Here is a 7,641-nt window from a genome sequence, read left to right as displayed (position 1 = left end):
CTTTGTTTTCTCAACTTGTAAATGTACCTTTTGCTAGGGTGTTTACCTCTGTTTGCTGTAACTTTGAACCTAAGGCTAGAGGGGGGTCCTCTGGGCTCTTTAAGTTTGATTACCCTGTAAAGTTATTTTCCATCCTGATTTTACAGAGATGATGTTGACCTTTTTCTTTAATTAAAAGCCTTTTTTAATAACCTGATTGATTTTTCCTTGTTTTTAGATCTAAGGGGATTGGGTCTGGATCCACCAGGAGTTGGTGGGAGAAAGGAGGGAGGATGGTTAATTTCTCCTTGTTTTAAGATCCAAGGGGTTGGATCTGTGTTCACCAGGGAGTTGGTGGAAGAGTCTCTCAAGGCTACCCAGGGAAGGGAGTTAGCCCATTGGGAGTGGTGGCAGCGGACCAGATCTAAGCTGGTAGTTAAGCTTAGAAGTTTTCATGCAGGCCCCCACATCTGTACCCTAAAGTTCAGAGTGAGGAAGGAGCCTTGACACTCACGTGTATGTATAATGACGTGTTTCTGTCTATCTAACCCCAGACATAACCATCTATCTGTCTATCTATCCCCATATAAAAAAATCTGTCTGTCTAGCGTCTACCTGTCTGACCCGAACATAAGCATCTGTCTGACTATCTATCTATAAAAACACCTCTCCATGTACACCTCCCTTTATTTAATTGTACAGTGATTTTTGGTGGGGGCTGTGGGAACTGAGATAATAGCAGTGGCAAACGGAAATAATTATAGTCCGAATATCTCCTCTTTATATCATCTGCTAAATTAACCGATATAGTTCAAAAGGCAGTGGAACAAACAGGGGGAGATGCCTATATTGTAGAAATCACATATCAATGCATAAAGGAGAAGCTGTAACACTGTTACTGGACACTGTTTTTCAAGGGAAATGGCGCCTTCCTTCATTATCTGGCTTAAGTTCCATTTCCTTATTGTTTTCTCCTGTAAATCACTTGATGACAGAAATTTCTGCACATTGACTTAATGAGTGAGAACTAGCTCATATCTACACTCCAGTACTGATCAGTAAGAACCAGTCCCCATATTTACATAGAGTGAGGAATAATTTTCTGGTATATTGTCATCCTCAGGGCATCCTTCACCTCCTTGTTCCTCAGGCTGTAGATCGGGGGTTCAGCATGGGGATCACAAGGGTGTAGAACACAGCCACCATTTTCTCCCAGTCCACTGAGCTGCCAGACGAGGGTCGTAAATATGTAAAGATCAGGGTCCCATATAAGATGGAAACGACAGTCAGGTGGGAGGTGCAGGTGGAGAAAGCTTTGTGCCTTCCTGCCATGGAGCGGATTCTCAGGATGGCAAAGATGAGGTAAATGTAGGAGATGAGGATGGTGAAAATGGTGCCTGTTGTTTCTATGACTGCAAAGATGAAATGCACTAGCTTATTGATGCGAAAGTCAGAGCTGGAGATTTCTTGGGGTGGGCGAATATCGCAGAAGAAATGATTGAGGACATTGGAGTGGCCGAAGGACAGACTGAATACAGTACACGTATGCACAGTGGCATTGACACAGGCACATAGGGAAGAGCCAGCCACCGGCAGAAGCAGACTCTCTTGGACATGATGACATTATAAAGCAATGCGTTGCAGATGGCCATGAAGCAATCGTACGCAAGCACAGCCAGGAGGCAAAGCTCATTGTTGGCACAGAAGGAGAAGAGGAAAAACTGAACCACACATCCAGGGAAAGAAATGTCTTTACGCATCACTAGGGAAATGACCATCGCCTCGGGGGCAATCACAGGGGAGGAGACAACATCTAAGAGTGACAAGTTGCTGAGGAAAAAGTACATGGAGCTGTGGAGTTGGGAGTCAACCCTAATCAGCACAATCATCCCGACATTCCCCACCAGGGCACGGAAATAAATGGCAAAGAAGAACACAAAGAGGATGTTTTGCAGCTTTGGACTGTTGGTTATTCCCCGGAAAATGAAGCCAGTCACTGTGGCGCAGTTCCCAGGAGCCATTTCTCCTGTCACTGTGCTCTGTGCCAGAGAAGAGGCAGAGGAGGGGAGGGGATAGAAGCAATGGGTACCACAACAATAAATCTGATCTCTTGTGCAGACTCGTGTTATCTCTTAAGAGATGCCTAAACAACGGAAATTCAATTTAGTCATAGATTCCAAAGCCCAAAGGAACCATATTGATTAGCTAGACCAGTGTTTTTTTGTTTTTTTTTTCATTTGTGGACCAATCAAAAATTTTGAATGGAGGTCGAAATTGTAGACATAATCTGTGGACCCCTAGGAATCCACAGACCACAGGTTGAAAACCAGTGTTCTATGGTAACAACAACTTTTTGAGGACCCCTTAGATATAGTCTGTGGATCCCAAGGTATTTGCAGATGATAAATTCAAACCCCCCAATATTTTTCAGTGTAAATTAGAGCATATCTTTTAAAAAATCATCCAATCTTGAATTAAAAACTGTCCATGAACTAAGTATCCAGCACGACCCTTGGTAAATCATTCCAAGGGTTAATTACCCTCACTGTTAATAGAGGCTTTTTATGTAGAGCTGGTTAAAATTCCCACCTACCCCCTTGGAAATGTTTGAAAACTCCAAATCCAAAGTATTTTGGTGCTGGTCTATTTTGGCTGAAATCTGAAGTATTTTGGTTTTGAAATGGAGCAACTGGGAGATGTAGTCGAACCAAGAAGACTGGCCTATAAAGGAGAATGGGAGCATGAGGAACTTCAGCTAGACAGATCAACATGTGGAATGCTCAGCATTGAAAGTGTTTCAGAACAGGTCAGAGAAATACCCATCCGGATGTTTACTTGGTGTTGCTTGGTCTTGCCCCAGCATGGGGAGCCTGACTTGACTACACAAGGTCCCTTCCACCCTACATTGCTAGGATTCCCAAATAACAATATTTGTATTTATTATTATTATTTTATTTTTTGTAAAAATGCTGCCATTTCCATGGAAAAGTTCAATGAAAAAGAGATTTGTTTGTTTTTGTGGGAGGAGGGCAGTTTTCATCTATTTCCTAGGAATTTAGTGTTCCCACTCACTGTAGGAGGGTCTGATCCAAAAAGATTGACGCCAAGGGAAGTTTTTCCATTGATTTCAGTGCACTTTGGGTCAGGCTATTTGTTAATATCAGATTTAATCATCTTTCCAGCTAGCAGAGTGAGAAGCAAGGCAAGGTAACACTCAGTGTATCGGAACCTTCTGCACTCCCTAAAGGAGGATATCTTCAAGGCAAAGAGATTAGCAAAGTTCACAACGAATTATAAATTTATATGAACTCAAAGGGGAAAAAACACTTCCTCTTTTATTGAACTATTAAGTATGAGATTTTTGAATGCACTGAACTCAGGAAATTGAAAGCAGGGTCTAAAATCCCAAGATGTTTGTGACAGCTTTACCTGCCTTTAACTCATTAGTAGAAACAACATCTATAACAAAATGGCATGACCAGGACACTGGCATACTCAGCCAATGCAAAATACAGCCAGACCCACCCAAACATCTCTCTACTTGGGCTCCTACCTGAAATCTCTTTAAAGGTAAAGTTATGGAGCCAGATCCTGAGCTGGTATAAACTGGAATAGCTGGAGGACTTTTAAATCGAGCACTTTAATACTTGGGGCTGGTCTACACTGGGGCGGGGATCGATCCAAGATATGCAACTTCAGCTACACGAATAGCGTAGCTGAAGTCGAAGTATCTTGGATCGAATTACCTGGGGTCCACATGGCGCGGGATCGACGGCTGCGGCTCCCCCGTCGACTGCGCTACCGCCGCTCACTCTGGTGGAGTTCCGGAGTCGACGGTGAGCGCATTCGGGGATCGATATATCGCGTCTTAACGAGACGCGATTTATCGATCCCGGATAAATCAATTGCTACCCGCCGATACGGCGGGTAGTGAAGACGTACCCTTTATGATCATTTTTGTTTAAAGTCTTGCAAATAAAAAATAAAAACATGGTGAACAATATATTTGCATGAATATTCAATCGTTTTCCTGAGATATGCATCTTTTGCACAAACTGGTCTCCTTTGGCTGCTTTTTATTACAGCTCCTAGGTTTTTTTTCAGATTTGCCCACCTATGGTTATGAACAAGGTCACCAATAACAAAGTTATTGCATTTCTCCATGAGACAAAGAAACACCAAAGATAGGAATCAAAATGTCCATATGGAAATGGAAGCATAAAGTCATCTGGAAGCCCTATTTCCTAGTAATGTGGCTATTTTGGTACTAGATTTCTGGAATTCTTTACCTTATCAATGTGAAAAATTAAAACCCATGTGCACACACACACACACTCACACACACATGTTTCAATTGTCCTGTTTGGACTAATCACATTTCAGCATAATAGGAAACCACCAGAAAACATCAAGAGAAAAAAACAATATATTAAACAGACTATTGAAAAATAAAGGATTTTTTCCACAAACTGTAATATTAATGTATGATTATACCTTTATCATTTCCAGGTTTCAGAACTGATCCTAAAACATCTCAACTCTTACCTTGTTATAACAACGCAATATCCAGAACACTTTCAAATGCTGCGTTCCCTGTTAACTGTGATGTAATGTGGGATAGAAAATAAATTAATTCAAGAATCATTTTCAGGTCGAAAGAGCCAAAATTGCTAGTAAAGTAAAAAAAAAAATCTAATTTCTAAGTGAATCCCACTAATACTGTAGCTATTTAGAGAAAGTGAACTGAAAGACAATGGCAGAGAAAAAGAATAACTTTAAAAAGAAGGAGGTGAGCATTTTGGAATTTCAAAAGTCTGCTTGCTTTGAAGCAATTGACAATTGCAAATGTTTTTTTTTTCCAAGTCAGCATTTTAGACATGCCAACCACAAACAATGCAAAGTTGGCAATTGCAAATATAACTTTCTTATTATGAAATTAAAAGGCCAGGTGTCACCGCAGCTGCCTGATCTATGGCAGGGAGATCCTTGGAGTGGTAGATTTAAGCCTCATATTAGCACTCTAATACCTTTTCATAATTCAAACAGGAGCTATGCTATTTATAATAAGTCAATTAAAACCACAAACTAGGAATAAACTCGGATTAAGTTCAATAAACAGCATTCTTGTTGAAATCAATAAGATTATGTTCACAATGGTTCACTGTATATTAACCGAGGAGATATGAATGAAGATCAAAGTTAAGCAAAGGGAGCTGAATTAAAACTATGGGTGAGACCCTCATGCTGGCTCTGGCTCCTTGAACAGCCTAAAACTGAGTTCTGCAGTGGCGAAGCAGAGGCAGCAAGTGAGTTTGGAAAAGCTTCCACCTCAAGAGGAAAGGACCCTAATGAATACTAAGTAAAACATCTCTCTCTCTCCCGTGCTCACATGCAATATCTTATCATCCTGTACAACCTACGGCTACAAATCTCTATAATTTACCATGAGTGACTGGAGACGGTGGGAGGACCAGCCTGTCCTTCTCAGAAGATATTTCTTTAGCAGAGTCATAAAGCAGATTCATAGAGAATACCCACTGATCTCCACCTAAACGGCCACAATGAATTGCAGGTCAAACAGCATCAAGAAAGATGGTTCCCTTGGAAGCTACATGGGTCCAGATGTTCCTGTTCCTTCTCCCGCTTCAAACTAAGAAGAAAACTCAACAATGCAAGAGATATTTCATTCCATTATCGGTGTGTATCCACCCGGAGCCCATGAGACCTTCCATGGGGGCAGAGAATGGTGCACTGGGGAAGCCAGTGCTGACCATTCCATACTTTCTGTCTTTTTTCACAATCTTCTCTCTCCAGGGCTGTCGACTGGGAATATTTCACCAGCACAAAACCTAATCTGGGAAATTTTAAATGAAAATGTTTGATATTCAAATAAACGAAGCACATTTTTAGGAAAAAACAACAACCCTCCATTAAACAAGATTCTGTGAAACCAAGGGGTAAATTTAAACAGACTATTCATCTTCATTTGCACAGTGTATGAAATCTTCTCACTCGGTACAGCACAATGGACCAGACACTCAGTTGGTATCAATCACCGTAGCTCTGCTGATGCTGATGGATCCGTGACAACTGACGCCAGGTGATGATCTATCCTGATATTCCCAAACTCTGACATGCAGCATTCAGGATAGTTTAGGCAGTTGGTCCCATTTCACTGCAAGTTATTTTGTGAGAGAAAATGAAGACAACATTTTGGGGTCAAAAGCAACAGCACTTTGAGAATAGAAAAACAACCTTTTCTCTTGGTAGATAGAATGGATTTTGGAGATTTCCCTCAGTATTAGAACTGAAAGAAAAATAGACCACTCACCTTAGTCTTTGCCCCATAATGTTAAAACTTGTTGCAAGAGAGAGATCTCTCTTTCTTGAACTCAAATGGATTGTGTAAGGGGTAATTGGAAGCAGGGATTATTTGTTCTGCCAACACAAGGGGACAGAATTCCTCAGAGCTCTGAATCTCAGGTCAGGCACAGGCATGTGTGTCATTAAAATACCAGTTGCGTCTCCCAGCAGCAGGAGGTAGTTAGACACCAATATATGGTCTTCAAATATTGTTCAACTTCTTAGACATGTTGATGCTTCTCTTTGTCTTTCCCTCTGTTTTATGCAGTTCATATATCTGAAAATCCCCCCAGCAAGAAGCACGTCCAATCACAAATACACTTAGAGGAGCACGGCAAGATTTTAATCAATATGTGCCAGGATTAGAGCTGTGAATACCGTTTCTTTCAGAGCAGCAGGACTAGACATCTGTATGTCGCACAGCCAAAGGGCAATGAGCATTCTGCTGCTCAGCGCTGAGAGAGAAGGAAACATTTGAAGCAGCAGCATGAGAGGGTCCAGGACTCCAGTAAAAAGTCAGGAAATGCACCGGCATGTGCCCATCAAATTCAGAGCTCGATTGGGCGCTGTCAAGGGCCCTCAGCAAAGAGCCTGTCATGACACATGCCATTTAGCTGAGCCCTGGTGGGATCCTTATCAGGCAGGATAACTAGAGTGATTCTGCAACTGGGAACAGTGAAGATCCTGCCAATGTCCCTAAAGGCCAGGATGTGACCTCAGATTATCTCAGGACCACCAGTTTGGATAAGGTATCAGTGAAAACCCTGGAGAGGGGGATGTGCCTGGCCAGAGACTGGAAGTCCAGGTGGTTACTGCAACTCTCTAACTCCTCCCTCCCATTGTTTTCTAGATAAATTCTATTTTCAGCACTGTGGATTTTGTAGGTTATGGCCAAATCATTTATTGTCCTGGATATTATGCCATGCATTGCTGTGTGTGTGTCTGTGGGGTAGTGCAGACTCCACAACATTTGCACAGCCTCCTCTACCTTCCCCTCCTCTCCACCAGCCTCTGTTGGGCACAATCCAAAGTGGATGCAGAGCACTGGGGGGAAAAGGTTTCTGAAAAGCCAACTTTGCTGTTTATCCAAGAGTTCAGAGTATGGGCTGTATGGCTTGTGCTGAAGCCCACGGTCTGTAGCAAGTTCACAAAGAGAAATCAGTGCCCCTCTGTCCATTTCTCCACAGGCAGGCAGGTGGGGGCGGAGGGGTTCAAACACCGCTTGGATCAATGCTCTCCATCCTAGCTCAGGCTTTGGTTGGTTTCCTTCATTTCCCCCCAGTCCTGGTAGCTTATTCT

At 42.2% G+C, this 7,641-nt stretch overlaps 1 pseudogene; it reads right to left on the bottom strand.

The window, feature by feature from the left end:
* Positions 1-1,057: 1,057 nt before the first annotated feature.
* LOC112116536 lies at positions 1,058-2,000 on the bottom strand (annotated as a pseudogene).
* Between the last annotated feature and the right edge of the window lie 5,641 nt (positions 2,001-7,641).

Source organism: Terrapene carolina, unplaced genomic scaffold (assembly GCF_002925995.2).
Source record: "Terrapene carolina triunguis isolate 2854851 unplaced genomic scaffold, T_m_triunguis-2.0 Scaffold67, whole genome shotgun sequence".
Classification (NCBI taxonomy): domain Eukaryota; kingdom Metazoa; phylum Chordata; order Testudines; family Emydidae; genus Terrapene; species Terrapene triunguis.
This window is presented reverse-complemented; position numbering and strand designations above follow the sequence as displayed.